At 47.4% G+C, this 16,842-nt stretch overlaps 1 protein-coding gene across 13 annotated transcripts in view; it reads left to right on the top strand.

Moving 5' to 3' along the window:
- The window catches only part of Ctbp2 (C-terminal binding protein 2), a 140,267-nt gene that overhangs the window by 59,849 nt on the left and 63,576 nt on the right, over window positions 1-16,842 (top strand). For 2 of the 13 annotated variants that reach the window (XM_039092169.2, XM_063275156.1), the window contains exon 1: window positions 1-16,842. This exon is cut by the window's left edge. The exons of the other annotated variants lie outside the window; for them this stretch is intronic. The gene's annotated coding sequence lies outside the window, so the exon portion shown is untranslated. 13 annotated transcript variants of the gene reach the window in all.

The raw sequence follows: 16,842 nt of genomic DNA, 5'->3' as shown, positions 1-16,842 counted from the left end.
TCAGTTTTGAGAAAAATCTGTCAGAGGCAGATCAGATCTGTTAAAAATGTATTTTACATCATATTACCAGGCGCTGAAATATTCCATGTAGGTTTCAGCTTGTTTTGAGGCGTAAATAACTTCCCTTTGGGAGCTATGACTCGCGTTGCTCCTTGTTTGAGAGGGAAGCTGGAGTGAGACTGGTCTGTCTGGATATAAAATCTACAGAACTATGGGATGCACCTGGCTAGAGCAGAAGACAAGTCTGGAGTAGCGAAGTGAAGAGGTTTAGTCTAGGTCTTATCATTTAGCTTCTGATAATTGGGCTCTGGGAGGAGGTTAGGGGGCGCAGAAGGGTCTCCGCTGTCCCCCTTCCTTCCATCAAGCAGAATATTTGGAGGTGGCTAGCTTACGTAGTACCGTGCGGTGAAGTAGGGATTCTGAAAATGGTATCACTCCCCTGGGGTGGGGAGAGCATCTGCATGTGTGGGCTGGTGCTTAACTGGGTGTCTTCCTCAGTTGCTCTCCAAGTCATATACAATATACAGAAGCAGAGCCTTTCACTTGAACAGAGAGCTTGGCTATAACTAGCCAGCTTGTTCTGTGAGTTCTGTCTTCCCCTCTCAAGCTCGGAGTTACAGGTTGGCCTATGGGTGTGCTAGGGTCCGATCTCCAATCCTCTCTCACTTATGTGGCAAGAACTTTACCTACTGAAGAGTCTCCCCATTCCCATGTCCCTGTTTTTAATGCAAGGCAGCATTGTGAGGTCTTGGTCAGGGCTGTTGAATTCCAGGGACCGGAAGCACTAAGGTATTTCCAGGAGAGACATTCAGACAGTGTTGACTTATCTCCTCCAGCTTGGAAGCCATGGGCAGGTCCTGGTCATTGGAGTGACTTCAACATTCCCACTGGATTGCTGATAACACTGCTTGTTACTACAGTGGTCTGTGATGCCGTTCTCAGAGGCCCTCTCAGTTTGCTAAGGTGGTTCCAGAAGGCGCTGCAGCTATGCCTACAGCTGCTCTTTGGGCGGTCAAGAGACATGTTTCTCCTGGGTCATGGTTTATAATTTACACTGTTCATGTTGGTTCTTCATAACCACAGTAGCCTTCCAGCCCATGCCTGTGGCCGACTGGCTTCTTATTCATCCTGTCAACTTTTCACTCCTACTGACTGGCTGCTGCCATTCTGTGTGCTGCATCTATGACACACACTAGGTCCTTTCCGTCTCAGTGGCATTTTGTTTTTCTCTTTTGGCTCCTGGGTTTGTTACCCTTCTCATGACTCCACAAAGCATTTGCAGAGTTCCCCTAAGGTCTGGTGCAGAGAAAAGAATACTTGTCCCCAAGAGTACAGCGTAGTTGGGGACCATGAAAAAATGGCTAGTTCATTGGTAAAGGCACTGAGACCCACACTAGTCCACTTCCAAGACAGATCTTCTTGCATACTGGCGTGACAGGGCACCAGGCGTCCCCCAAAGGGTACACTTCTGGTAGATGGAATTGAACATGGAGGTCACGAGTGTTCAAGCAAATTAGGTGTGTTCCTAGCCCAGCAGAAAGACTCTAGGAGAAATGTGTTAAGATAGGGATTGTGAGGCCCATGGGCCCAAGGAGTGAGTCAATGAAAGGAATGACAAAGCAGCTGGCCATGGCTGGTCCCAGTAGGACATCCTCTCTCTGTTTATTCCTTCTGCATAGATCCAGTCTGTTGAGGACCAGCCTGGGGAACGGTGGTGACCTGCCCTCATCTCTTTAGGGTTGAGATCAGGGCTGAAAGATGAGGTCATGTTCTTGTTACATGTTTATTCATTCGGAAATTGGTGTGTGGGTGTGTGTGTCTGGCTCCCACACCTGTGCTGATGTGCACACACATGCATGTGAGGCACAGTTCTTCGAGTTCTGCAACAGCCCTGGATGAGCTTATGCTGACTGAGATTCAGTTTTAGAGACAAAACACTCGTCCTGGTTGGTTATTTCCATGCTGGCTTGGTGTCAAACTGATGATAGGTTGCTTCATTCTGACTTGCTGGGCTCTTACAGAAGTCGGGCAAGGAGATGTCGATCTATAATCTCAGATCTTCAAGAGGCTGAGGCGGGAAAACTATAAGATTGAAGTCTGAATTAGAGTGAGTTCAAGGCCAGCCTGAGCAGTTTACCGAGACTTTGTGTTAAATTAAAAAAGTGGGGGCGGGGGAAAACAGGCTGGGAATTAGTTCAGTGGTTCAGCATTTGCCTAACACACGACATTCTGGGTTTAACCTTCAATATTTCTAAGTAAATAATAAAAGACGTGCAGATTCAGAGTCTGCTGAGGGTCCCCCAAAAGTGGCACTTTCTTGGTGTATGCCAAGACGGAGGGCTGAAGGGGCTTTCCTGGGAGAGCTTTATAGTCATGGTTCAATCAACTGTCTGATGGCCCACCTCTGTTAATACTGTGTCCTGGGGCTGGAGCTTGCTCCATAGGAACTGGAGGGTACCCAAGCATGTCCACCAGGACATACATACTTTGGGCCAGGAGCCACTTTGGTAGGTGCATTGGGCATGGGGCCTCTTAAGGGAACACTAGATTAGAACTAAAGGAGACTGTGTAGGGGAGAGCTGAAGAAGGAGCCTCTAGCAAGAGCTGGCAAAGAGTGGGGAGGAGTGGGGAGGCGCCTGGGGAAACTGCAGAGAGCATGAATGGCAGGCAACCTAACAAATCTTTTGTTGCCATCAAGGTCTCTAGTAAATTACTAGGTCGGCATGATGTTTTCAGACTCAACCATGTCTTATGGGGGTGGGGGGAGGTGTCCATTTTTACCTGAAATGATGTAAGTAAGTAAAGGGATAGAACGGGGCAAAGAAAGCTATGACCTATGAGGTGCACAATGAAATGGGGCCATCTCAAGTACTAGCACTCTGGAGGCTGAGGCAAGGATTTAGTTCAAAATCAGCCTGGACCACACAGTAGATGTTTTAGAGAGGGGACGGATGAGAGGTGGGGAGGAGAATGAATGAATGAATGAATGAATGAGGAAGAGAATAAGAACACTCCTGCTGAGGTGGCAGCTTGGGGAGGGGAAGGAACCACACTGCAACCTGGAGTGCTGTTTTCTAGCCTCACACCCTCGGAGCAGAGCACCCTCTCAGTGCTGCTGTCGGAGGCTCTTTGCCCTGATTTCAGAAGTAAAGCTTCCCGTTCTCCCTGGAGTCAGAGATGGAAATTGTCTCCGGCTAATAGGATCTTTGCAACAGCTAAATCCTCCACTAAACACTTTATGTAACTGCTGTTGCACCCAGGGTAGCTCCCCTCACCATATGTCTGTGAAGCTCTCTTTCACTGTCATTAAAGAGAGTCAGCCCTGTGCAGGAGAAGGAGACAGGATCCCGCTGGAATCACTGTCTACACCATCGTTTCTTGGCTGCTTAAGTTGCTGTCAGAGCAGCGCAGGAATCTTAGAGGAGGGAGTTTTCTCTGATATGATTATGCCGTTAGTAAAAATGTTGGCGGCTCTTATAAAACTCTTGATCTCGGACTAGGCAGCTGTTTGCAATCTGCCTCCCTTTTCCTGTTGATGGATTAGTGTGAATGAAGGCTTAGGTGATAGGTGGCGACTTGAGGGCGGAAGGTGCTTTTTGTTGTCTCCAGCCAAGACTTGGGCTGTTGGAGGAGCTCCAGGTTGGACTATCGTTCCTGGGTCGGATGTCCCTGGTTGAGGAGCCTGGTGTGCCGTTGCTAAGAAGTAGGCTTTGTTTGCATGGAGGCTGGGGAATGTTCAAGGACAAGTACACTTTGCTGATGTGGGGAAGACAGAGTTCAGGGTTAGGTGTTGAGTACCAGCTGTAACAGGTGGCAAGGTCAACACCCCCTGGAACTGTTTGGGGTAGCAGAGAGGGGGACAGTTGGTGCAGAACCACAGGACACCTTGGTGGGAAAGAGTAACAATGGTCAAGAATGCAAAGTGAAGGAAGGAAGTGTACAGCATCCTGGGTGGGTCTGACCTGCCCCATTTAACCATACACCAGGTCAGGGAACAAAGGATGGGTGAAGAGTTTATCGGTGGTGTTTCTGACATCCTGGCTAGAAATCTGCCGATACTGAGATACTGTGGGGCTGGGAGTTCGTTTCCAGAGTACCACCTCTCAATGTCCTCTCTTCCCAGACAGGGATACTGTATTGAGTGGCTATTGGGTTTAGAGGCTCTACTTAGAAGGTGGCCCCTCTGAAGCAAGCGAGGGTGGCCTCTTAGATCACCTCCTGCTGAATCAGACACCTAACTCAGTCAGTCAGTCACTTTTCTGTGGCTGCCATGGGCTCAAAATAGAAAGATGACTGGGCCGGTCTCCCTGACTGCATTGCTCCAATGTTGCTGGGGGTAGCTTCGGAGCTATGGGCTGGCGCTCGTGTGGGCTGTGGAGGACGAGTGCAGCCTTACTTTTTGTCCCAGTCATTGTTTGGACTGCATAGCCATAGTAAGTAACATGGCAACGTTTCCTCTTCCAGACCGGGAAACTGAGTCTGGGCAACTCATATTCCTGCAGGACATGTTTGTGTGCACAGCACAACCCTACCCAGTGCTGGCCAGCAGTCACTGACACACGTTCTTGTTGGTGGAGCTGTAGGGTGGGCAGCAGATGTCCTCAGGACTTCCTTCCCTCCAGGGCAGGGTGCAATTTTTCTTGGCATCCTGATGTGAAATCCAGAGAGCTGTTCTGGGAAACTAGGACCAGCTTAGTGTAAGTGGATTGAGAACGTGTGCTGCTCAGACTGCCTCATAGGTGGATTTGGTGTCAGAGTTAGGCTCAGAACCTTAGAGGTAAAATATCAGAGTTGCATCATTTAGTCCTATGGGTGCTAAGTATCAACAGCTGAGATGGCAGAGGTAGCCAGGGGCTTCCCTGGACCTCCTGGCAGTCTTAGCTGTGACCCCCAGTCTGGCTCAGAAGAGGATGTCTTATTCTTGCTTGTTGGGCCCCATGCAGACCTTGCCTGGTTCACTGTCCTGTGAGCTAATATTGCAGGAAGCGAAATGCTGAAGCACTTGTCCTCGATCAGTTGTCTGTGGTACAGCGATCATGGAGACTGTATGTGGATGTGACTTGAGCAGCCACCACAGTCTAGTCACAGGGGAAAGTCATAGCTCTCTGAAAACGGTACCCGGGGCAAGGGTATTTTATTAAGGGTTGGATTATATTGTAAAGTCAAAAATCATTACACAAGCAAGAAGTTCTCCCGGATGTGCTACTGTTGGTCTGCCTGAGTGACCAGAGGGGCCGAGTCATTCACGGTCCTGCTTGCTGCCTAGGGACAATCGGCGTATGGGCAGGTCCTGTCCCTGACCCCACCTCATTCGCTGTATGGTCCACTTGGTTTGATTACCGGAGAGGTTAACTTCAACCACGTGGTAAAGATACTGCCTCACCGTTTTCCTCTCTGTAAAGCTCAGGGGCTATGCCACAATGTCCTGTGACTTCCTGCTGACTCTCAACCCTGACAGGTCGAGCTCTTCTGATCTATAGTCACGGTGATTGCTAAATGGTCAGACATTGCTATGCAGCTTTGTCTGCTCATGTTTCTTTCTTTGGAGACATCCCTGTATATTGTGGGGATTCCCGGCTTCTTCATCTACTGTGTTATATCTGGGTGTTGTCATTATAGTTTGGCCTTCAGATTAATTCCCATGTGACCAGCGCTTTCTTCGGGCAGGCTATATTATTATTGTGTCTCTTTGTCATGTCTTAACTCTTGGACCAGAACTGAAGATGTGCGGTGCCCTTCTCTGGTTTTATGTGTCGTGTTATGCTGCATCTGGATACAGAGTGGAGCAGACAGTGTTGCTTGAGTGATGGATCCTTGCTGGTGGGTGTCACCCACATGGGATCTCCTGCCGTGGACACAGCAAGCCATAGTTCCCAGTGAATTCAAAGGTTCTTGGCCTCTCAGACAGGAGACCCGCTGTCGACCTTTGGGGCACAGCTTGAGACCCGCGTCAGGCCCTTCCAGATGGGCCATGGCTAAAGTTCCCTCATTCTGTAAATAATTTATGACTTCAGCTGCTTTGGACATGGGTTTCTTCTTCTGCCTTCTTTTTCCATTTTTATGTTGTTTGAGTGCATCTGGGGACCTTTTGGCTTTAGACCATTGAGTTCATTTTAGGAGAGAGCCAGAGAGGATAGTGTTTCCAAGGGGGACACCCAAGACAACCCAGATTTTAGCCCTAGGGAATGTTGGGGTTTGATTGCCTCTATGATCAGTCCCTATCACTCTATAGTTCGGACAGTAACCAGCCTCTCACCCCACTACCCTGACCCTGCTGGATTGTTCTGTGCTTGCTAAAAGAATAGGTAGACTCTTGGTGCTGGATATGGGCATGTGCTTGCTCTCTAATCCAGAGACTTCTACATTTCTCTTTACAAGTTTTGACTTCTGTTTCCTTAAGTAGACTTATGGAAGCTTGATTTACCTGCGTCTTAGTGAAGTTAGGCAGAGTGTAAAATGCCTTCATGGTAGTTGAATTTACACTCTGTTAAAATGATTTGTTCACTTTGCAGAAAGCCGTGATATTAGAAGCATAAATATTCAGCAGTGTTAACTCAGGGGAAGATTTTATTTGACAGGATTGCAGCATGTGCCGAGACACAGACAGGTTCAGAACCGTTTAGCATGGTGGCCAGTAATGGGCAGAGAGCGCCAGCTTGGGTTTTAAAATTCAGCCTAAAACATTGGCAATCCACAGGAAAAGGTGTTAAGTCCTTCTTTGCTGGTTTGGAGTGGAAGTGGTTTTCACTGAAGAAGAGCTTGTGGTTTCTGTTGGTCTCTGCTTCGTCTGAGAGAATGTCTGGTTAATAAAATCACCGCTGAGGGCAGTCCCCTGTCTTGATTTTGTGGCTGATTCTGTGCAAGTGATTTGGAGCTTCTGTCAGTGGGAACACACGATCCTGTGAGAGTGGACCAGTGAGTGCGTGCCCATTTTGGGACGTTTTAGGGAAATTAATGGGCTGTTGGTTCTTTACCCACTATGGTGTTCACATTCAAACATTGACTTGATGTCTCTGTACACAGTGGGCTGTTTCAAAACGGCCTTCTTTGTTATCTCAGGAAAGCTAGCTACTATTTGTAAGTCTCAGTCTGTGCTGGCCGGTTTTATGTGTCAACTTGACACAAGCTGGAGTTATCACAGAGAAAGGAACCTCAGTTGAGGAAATGCCTCCATGAGACCCAGCTGTAAGGCATTTTCTCAATTAGTGATCAAGGGGGGAGGGCCTATTGTGGGTGGTGCCGTCCCTGGGCTGGTGGTCTTGGGTTCTATAAGAAAGCAAGGTGAGCAAGCCAGGGGAAGCAAGCCAGTGAGCAGCACCCCTCCATGGCCTCTGCATCAGCTCCTGCCTCCTGACCTGTTCCAGTCCTGACTTCCTTTGGTGATGAACAGCAACATGGGAGTGTAAGGGGAATAAACCCTTTCCTCCCTGATTTGCTTCTTAGTCATGATGTTTGTTCAGGAGTAGAAACCCTGACTAAGACACAATCTATGTAAACATAACCTGATGGCATAGGGCCTGGGTACTGAGGGAGTTCTACTTCTTTAAGCCTGGAAGGTCACCCAAGTAGATTACAGGCCACTTGACTGTGGTTTCAAGTATGTCCCTCTGTCCTGCCAGAGGTATAGCCTACCAGCCTTTGAATTAACAGGTGTGCAAGATTGTGCTTCCTGTTTTCTGTAGGCTGGGTGGGCAAAAGAACCAGGAACCTGCCCACAGAGCAAGGTAACATCCTAGTGGCTCCTGAACTTCTAAGGGAAAATTGAGGCACTCATCAGTTGAGGGCCGGTACCTAGCATGCCCCACCCCCCCACCCCGATTTTAAAAATTGGTCAGTAAGATCCATGCTGGCCATGATCAGTGATTGGAAAAGAGGTGGAAAGAAACATTGCCTTTGATGAGGCCCAGATTAAAATGAAAGGGAGAGTCAGAATACCTGTAGGTGTCTAAAGATTCTCATGAGTGCGGTCTTGGTTGGTAGCGTCCAGTGTAGGCTCTGCTTGCCTTTCTCATAGCCTGACCTGCCTATGACCTTACATCTTAAAGAGGCATAGTCCTGAAGTCAGCTATGCCCAAATTTACAGAGATTGGAGATGTGTTTTGGGTTTAGAAAGATGTAGATGTTAGGAGAATCTTGGGGTGGCTACAGGGCCAATAGCTCTTAGAATTGGGATGGCATTGACCAGTAGACTAATTGGTCAGTGGAGTTCACTTGGGAAGAATGCATGTGATAATTGGTAATATCTCAGCTTTAATGGCGGAGAGTTCTAACACAGAGGACTCAGGTTTGGTTCCCAGCACCTACATGTTGGCTCAGTAACTCCAGTTCAGGGCATCCAGTGCCATCTTCCGGCCTCCCCTGGCTCAGGCATGTACACTCAGATATGTAAGATACTCATACACATAAAGTAAAGATAAATAAAAATATAAAAAAAGAATTGATAACAATACCTGAGTCCTGATTAATACAAAAAGCTATTCTCCTCAGGCATATTGAAGCCTGTGGCCCCTCAGGAAGCATTTCCCAAATGTTTCCTCTAATGTTCTCCCCAGTGTCTAAGCCTGTGACACCCCTGAGACGGGAGTCTGCTTGTATCTGGAGAAGCTGTGGTGACAAGTTCACAGAACAAGGACAGTTTTAGAGGTGGGCTGGTGAACAGCCGCCTCTCTTTCCCTACCAGTACCTGCCTCCAAAGTCAGGCCTGGTTCTTTATCCTCAGTGGCCAAGATGGACGATAGAGGCGACAGATTCCAAGCAGAGGCCTCCTCAGACTAACTGCTCAGAGAGGTAAACTGAGGCTAGTTTGGGTGTATGGAGCACGGTTACCAGCCACATCATCCTCACAGCCTTTTCATGGTAAATTTCATCACCTAACCTGGTCTATTCTTCTGAGCAAGTTCCTGTTTGTCCTCAACAGAGAAAGGCCTTTTTGTTGAAAATCCCAAGCACAGAGCTTTCCAGAACGTGTTGTTGGGCACAGCTTTATTCTTTGATCCCTTCAGAAGATTAAACTCTGGCTGGTGTTGGCTGCCAGGTCAAGCGAAGGGGGTGGGGGGACACTGAGGAAAGCTATTGTTTGAGTGCAGGCAGCTTGGAGCCTGGCACGAGGTCCTTCCTTCCCTGTCTTTAACTCCTCCTCTTACTCTAGGAACCTGGATGAGAGGAAGAAACACCTGCCTTTGTGTCCTTGTCAATCCACACTTCTTGCCTCCACGCTCCTATGCATGAAGGAACTCCATCCGGTTCTCCTTGCCTCATATGTGCCAGGAACCGGTCGTGTTTTCTGTCCCGAATCTCATGACGTGTTGTGAAAATGTAGCTTTTCTTTGTATACATGATCAATGTCTTTTTCTTTCTGTTGGTAGTGGTGCCCCACGTATCTGTGTATGCATGCATGAGTACATGTGTATTATGTGATAAAAGTGAACTTGTGTGTGTAGGTGCACACACCTATGGAGAACATGTTTACCTCTGTACCTTTGGCGTGTGTATGCTGTATTCATGTCTATGGAAGGGCCATACTATCGTGTGTACCTAGAAATCTGAAGACAATATTGTGTGTCTCCCTTTATCACTCTCCACTTTATTCCCTTGAGGCAGGGTTTCTTACTGAACATGGAGCCAGGCTGTCCGTCGGCATACCCCAGTGACTCAGCACTGTGGCTTCATACAGACACATGCACACACATGTGCACACACTCAAACATACATAGTCTCTGCCCAGTTTTTTTTTTTTTTTTTTTTTTTTTTTTTTTTGGTTCTGTTTTTCGGAGCTGGGGACCAAACCCAGGGCCTTGCGCTTCCTAGGTAAGCGCTCTACCACTGAGCTAAATCCCCAGCCCCCTGCCCAGTTTTTTTTTTTTATGTGAGTGCTGAAGATTTGAAGATTCAAACTCAGACCCTCGTGTTTGTACAGCAAGCACTTCACCAAATGAGCCATTGCTCTGTCCCACACCTCATTTTCTATGTAACTTAGGAAGCCTTCAAAATGCTTCTGCAAACAGAAGAGCTTTCCTGGCATATGTGAGCCATCAACTTGGTTTCCTTCCAAAATGGAGGCATGGTGCATCTGGGCATGGTTGTTGGCCCAACCTATTCATTCACTACAGGAAGTGAAAGTTTGCATGACATCACCATAGGGTTATTTCTTGTTGCTGTAATTAGTAGACTAGCAGGAAGTCACTGGACAGATGATTCTTGGCAGAACAGACCATTTAGAGGAGGAAGGCCAAGAAGGAGGCCTGGAGAGGAAACAGCATTTTGCAAGTTCAGACTCTTCAGGGAAGAATCTGGCGGGTCATGGTCATCCTTGGGAACAGAGCTGCCTCTCGCTTATATGGGCACAACTCTCTCAAGCCCCTTTGCCATGGCCACCCCAAAACCGCTCTGCCCTGACCACCATTGGTGTCAGATATTTCCACTCACACCATCACTCGGTGATGCTTTGGGGGCAGACTCTGCCTCTCAGATCCCGGGTGCTAAGGTGGGTGAGTGCAGAGGGGAGGGGCAGGGCAGAGTTGAGGCACCCACAAAGGAACTAGATGAAGAAGGTTCCTGGGAGAAACTCTGGTTTCCAAGAAAAGCAACATTGTTTAGGCCATCGTTTAGGTCAGGCTGTAGAGGGTGTGTGGGGCCTCCTGAGCTGACTGAAGGGTCCTTGTTAGGGAAACCGGGACTGGAGCCCTGGTTTGAGGAAGATGCGAGGTGCAAGGGTTGGTGTGTTACGTCCCTGTTTTACAAGGCTCCCTGGAATGTAGGAACATCGAGGAGAAGGTTGGCTGTGGGCTTCAGTCAGGCATCTTGGATTTTCTTTTAATGGAAACAGAAGGCTCATTGGTCATTTTAACTGTTTCTGTGGCAATATTCCCATTAGTGTTTCTGTTCATTGTCCTCTGTGGAGGTGGCATTGAGGCACAAGTGTCCACTTGAGAATTCTCTTGCCATCTATCTAGCCTTCCCACCTCTTAGCACCCCTGTGGTGGTTTCTGGTGATTCTATGGATTCATAGTGTTTGAAGGTGATTTCAGTTGCGTCTTCCTGATGCGATTAGGCCCTGTTTCTAGCTGTGCTGGCAGTGTCCTGAGCAGTATCCGCCAGACTTCAGTGTCATCATCTGGCTTATGGTCTTACAGAACGGTGTAGGCCGATAACTTACAGTGAACAGAAATTGACTGGCCTCTAGTTCTGGTGGCTAGGTCAAAGGTCTATGGTCAAAGGGCCCAGCGTGATGAGGGCCTCGTGGTCAGCCATTCCACATCAGAAAAATAAAAAAGGGAAGGAAAGCAGATAAAAGGGGGCAGAATGTGCACCCTCTTTCCTTTCTCGCCTTTCCCTGAACTGGAATTTGAACTCTTATGAGGAAGGTTACCGTTCCTTGGCCTTATCTGTCCTTGATTGAGTCATCCAACTCTTGGTCCAGGGAGAACCTTCTCTATATTTGTGTTTAGGAAGACATTCCAATCTTACTGTGTTAGAAATGTAGGAATTCCTGGCATATTCTAGCTGTAAGGCCTACGTAGGATGCTTGTGTTAAAATAGTCCTCACTGTGTGTTCCTGCTTCCTCGCTGCCTTAAAGTAGTTTTTGTTGTTTTCGATTAAAGATTTATTTTATTTTTAAATATGCTTGTGTGCGTGTATGCACATGAGCACAGGTGCCTGTGGAGATATTAGATTAGATCCTGCTGGAGCTGGGATAACAGGTAGTTAGAGATAAACTCTCCGTTTTCGGGGCTAGAAACCAAACTTGGTTCCTTAAGGGACTGTACACGCTCTTAACCTGCTGAGCCATCTCCCTAGCCAGTTTTGTTCTGAACCAAATCTGTTGTTAGTGTTAGCACCTTTAATGCTGCGTTTCAGCAGCCAGTCCACCTGAGGTCCCTTGCCATTTTCCAGGTTCCATGTAGAAGTCTGGGGGTTTAACTTTCTGGTATCTTTTCACATGAGCAATGAGAAAAGAATGGTGGGTCTAGGTTCTTGGGGGTTTTTTTTGTTTTTTTTTTTCCCCCCAGTTTCCTGGGCTCTGCATGTGGTAGTCAAGGTCAAGGCAAATTCCTGATTCTATAGACAGCCGCCGTCATTGGAGCTCACGTGTAGACAGGCCCATCACGTCTCTGCAAATGTGTCAGAAAGCAAGTGAGGATTTGGGGGAGAACCTCCAGGTGTCAAAGGAAAGGGCAGACAGACTCAGCTTCAAGGCAACATGTCATTCCCAGACGGAGGCCAGTCCCGGTTTGGCTAACTCAGAGGCAGTGCGCTGTGACTTCTCCCCTACTTAGACCTCACTATCTTGTTGAATCAGCAACTGTTGAGGAAGAACAGCCTCGGGGCACTATGAAATACCTGGTAGAAAGGCTAAAGCAGCAGGAAGTAAGTGTGCAAGGTTCTTAAAGGGACAGCAAGCAATTACTGGAGGATAAGGAAGAATTTAGTGCTTTGGTTTCACAATGTTCCCTCAACCACAGTTATTTTAGTGTTGAAAGAGCAGTGTTTGCTATAAAGGATAGCTCCCAGCCAGGTCTTTATGGCCTTGCTAACATTGCTAGCAAGATGTCTTTAACAGGTTGGATGTAGAGGATCCTTTGTCATCCCAAGTCTGTCTGTCTGTCTGTCTGTCTGTCTGTCTGTCTCTCTCTCTCTCTCTCTCTCTCTCTCTCTCTCTCTCTCTCACACACACACACACACACACACACACACACACCCCTTGAACATGACCTTGAACTTTGATCCACCTTTTTCTACCTCCCGAGTTCGGGAGTTACAGGTCTACACAACCACATCTGGCTTATGGTGCCAGCATGACTGGAATTGGGACTACTCCTGGCACCTAGGTTGTATAGGAGAGGAATGCTAACAAACTCAGCAAAGGCATAGAACAGTCTCTACCACAAAGACTTGTCCCACACAAAACATCATCAGTGCTTTAGCTGTGAGAGCCTTTGGTACTCACGGTGCTTATAAAATTGTCAACATCTCACAGCCACTGAACAGTTTGGGGCTGCAGCCCAAGGAGCCCACATCTGGACTGTAGAGTTAAGAGCAGAACCCCTTGTCACTGAGGTTCAGTGAGGGATCACACAGCATCTGGCTCAATGCTGGCCATACGGAATGAGTCTGTCGTGGACCACTCAGGTCATCTTGACCCCTGGCACCTGGCAGCAAGTCTGAACACAGGTCATTTTATATGCCAAGTCCCAACAAACCAATATTCTCTAAGAATCTTTTGATGAAATCTGTCAAGCTTTCATTTTATGTCATAAATCCCTACACAAATCAAGGTTGTTTGATTTACCTCACAAAAAGTGTTTGCTGGGCAGGAGAGATGGCTCAGTAGATAAGCCACATAAGTGTGAGGACCTGAGTTTGACTGCCCAGAACCCATATGAAATACCGTGTCTGTAATCTCAATGATCCAAGGGTGAAATGAGAGGCCGTGATACGAGAATCCCAGAGAGATCATAGGACAGCTAGCTAGCTTGGTGTGTGTAGCAGCAAATGAGACCATCTCAAACAAGCTAGGTTCGACGCCTCAGGCTATTCTCATGCATGCTTCGTGTGTGTGCGTGTGTGTGTGTGTGTGTGTGCATGTGTGTGTGTGTGTGTGTGTGTGTGTGTGTGTGTGTGTGTGTGTGTTTAAAATTGTTTTTTAAAAAAGTGTTTCGTGCCAGTTGGTTTCTGATTCATTATATGTCCATTTTGTGCAAGATGCTCATGGTTTAAGCAATGTGGGTCCCATAGATTGAATTGGGTATATATTTGAGCTTTTTCTAAAACAAACATCACCAGTAGTAGATGAATTTGCAAATCTATTCCAACAGCAGTAGCCTCTGCGGTTTCACAAAGAGAAAAAGGAATCTTGATAATCATGGCACACTTGACTTGGGTGAGCCTGTTTTGGGATCTACCATGGCGGTGCTCCCTGCCCTGATGACGCGTTCTCTGAAGGTAGAACCTCCACTGTTTGTCATTCTGCCATGTCTGTCTTCTGTCTACTGTATCCGTCAGTTTAAGTGATGACTTAAGTAATGATTTCCAGAACTGTAACCAACGGTTTTGTTAACAATTTGGGGCCCTGTGAGGTAATGCCCAGGCAGTGCAGGGGTAGGCGTGTCCTGAACCTCAGAGAAGAACCTTTTCTCTGGTTTAACAGCAGTGCAGAGCCTGTTGCCCTGGGCTTGTTCCCTGTTGCCCTGGGCTTGTTCATGTGCCTGTAGCTGCAGGTGGCTGGGGGTAGGGCACACCTCTTGGTATTCAGTGAGCCATAGCATTGGGAGCAACTAGAAATTGGCACCTGGTACTTCTTCCCTGTCGTCTTTTTGCATGGGCTGCTTTGGGGCTGGATTTGGCATATCGGGAGTTGTATCCTTAAAACTTGGAAGAAACCCCATCCTAACCTCTAATCTACTGCCCTGGCCCTGCTGTGTCTGTCACATGGTGGCGCACTGACCTGTCCTCCTGCATATATGAAAGTCACCAGATTCCTTCTCCGGCCTTCCTTCTGTTTCTGGCTTGGTAGCTTTCAGTGACCATCTACGCCAAGGAGTTTTGACATGGTGGTCTGAATCTGTAATTTGCAAAGTTGAGTTAGTTTGCTGATCTCTTCATTCTTTCTTGGAAGGAAGATTACTGGACTCTGGTTCTAGGATATCTCTGTTGGCTAGAAGTTCCTTTTGCTGGTTTTCCCTTCAGCACCCCTAGTGAGCCTCGCCTTTGTGATGCCTCCTTGTCTATGCCTGGGTCCTTTGGCTGGCTGTTGTGGCTCCATTTCCTTCGAGGCTCGGGTGTTCACTGCCATCTTTCTAGTCTCGCTCCTGTCTCCTTGCTCAGTGGTTGGAGTCTTGGATGCTGGATGAGTGCCCTGTTGGCTTAGACTGGAGCCAGCCACACAAGTAGCTGACTTTTGTTAGCCAGCTACCCCTTCCTCAGGCAGCAGGCAGTTCACACAGAGTGTGTGGTGTTTGTTTCTCAGTGTCTCCTTCATGTTCCAACCCCCTGGACCTCTTCTCTAATGCCATGCCCAAACTGTCTGTCAGCCCAGCTATTTCCAGGACCTCCCTTACAGACTTACAGAGTACAGGACTTAGAAACCCCTCCTGGGACACTGAACATTTGAGCGTGTAGAGGGAATAGCTTCTACGTAAAGTGAGCTGAGGGAAGAAATCACCACAGGGAGACAATGGGAGGAAACAGGTATCTTTTTTTTTTTTTTTTTTTTTTTTTAAATTGAGTCTAGGGCTGGAGCGATGGCTCAGTGGCTGAGAGCGCTGACTGTTCTTCCAGAGGTCCTGAGTTCAATTCCCAGCAACCACATGGTGGCTCACAACCATCTGTAATGGGATCTGATGCCCTCTTCTGGTGTGTCTGAAGATAGCTGCAGTGTACTTAATATATAATAAATAAATAAATCTTTTAAAAATGAGTCTAAAAATTATTTTAAAATTCTTTGTTAAGAGCAATTTGAGACTTGGCAGAAAAATTGAGAAAATGGTATGTGCCTGTTTGTCTCCTACCCAGATTTTCTTACTAGTCTCTTAAGTTAAGGTCATGTTTGTTTGGTTAATGAATCAGTGTTCGTGCATTGTTAATAACTAAAGGCTATATTATATTTGGAGAGGGTAGTCTTTTCTGTCAGTCTCATTAAATTCCTCTGTTGGGAGCCCTGTAAGGAAAAAGAAATAATTTCATACGTCTGGTTTCTGTTCTACTTCTTGTTTTGCGGGGAGGGAAGGAGTGAATCAGTAGACCATCCAGTGTGATCCTTTATGAATTGGGCATTGGTAAAGTTTCCTCCTGGTTAGCAGTGCCCTCCCTCCCTGCCTTGGAAGTAACTGGAAACTCTGAGCACATCACGTCTTTTGGTTGTCATAGATGCTTTGTGGGTCAGACCTCTCCTGACTCCCGATTGTTAAGAATTTTAAACCTGAAGATTGTCGTGAGGGTTGGTTTTCAGTTATAATTAATATCAGCAGAAGGGGCTATTGGCTACTCCAGACTGTCCGTAGAAGGCATTGGGTGTTACCCTGGCATGCCCAGAGAAGTGGGGAGCTAGCTGGGAGTGACCAACCTTCAAGCTGTCTAGGGATAGTGTTCTGGGAGGGTGCCTGCTTGGGGGCGGGGTGTTCTGCCACGGGCCCTTCCATGAACACTGGTATATACTGTAAGTATATCTCTCCCAGCTGTAGATTGAGGAGATTAGAAGTGTAACTAAATTGTATAAGGTCACATGCAGGAATCCACACAACCTCAGAGGCTGAGGGTCGATTGTTTGCTAGGCAGGATTTGAGAACGCACAAGACCAGTCCCAGGTAAGGCTCCTGGGTGTGTGCTGCTTGCTATGTTTCTGATTTCATTGTAGCCCACAGCCTGTCTTGTGGGAAGAACATTCTCAGTTTTATTGACCACTAATCTAGTACTGGCAGTTGACCCAAGGCTTTGAAATTGCTGCTATTCTCTTGCTAGAACCTCCCAAGGAGCTGGGATTACAGGCTTTTGTACCACCCTGCCCATCTGCTTTCTAGGTCTTGGTAGAGGTTGCTTTTTTGAGGGAAAGAGGCTGGGTCTCTGTGTGTAAATTGATGTTTTCCTTAATTTTAGGTTAGTAGCTTTGTGAATCCCTGGATGTAAGACTTTTAGAGAGGTAACTAGAAACAGTTCATCTGGTCAGAAGAGAGACGGCCTCCACAGTTCAGGAAGGTCATTGGAGCAGAACTCTGGATCCACCATAACCCTTCCCAGAATCCTCTGGAGCGGGGGTCACCAGAGCTTATTGCCTGGCAACAAAATTCACCTGCAGTGTTGCATCTTCCTCTTCCTGTAGCTTCTGCTTATTGTATATGCCAGCTGAG

Source organism: Rattus norvegicus, chromosome 1 (genome assembly GCF_036323735.1).
Source record: "Rattus norvegicus strain BN/NHsdMcwi chromosome 1, GRCr8, whole genome shotgun sequence".
Classification (NCBI taxonomy): Eukaryota; Metazoa; Chordata; class Mammalia; order Rodentia; family Muridae; genus Rattus; species Rattus norvegicus.
The sequence above is the reverse complement of the archived record's forward strand: the minus strand, read 5'-3'. Positions and strand labels throughout refer to the sequence as shown.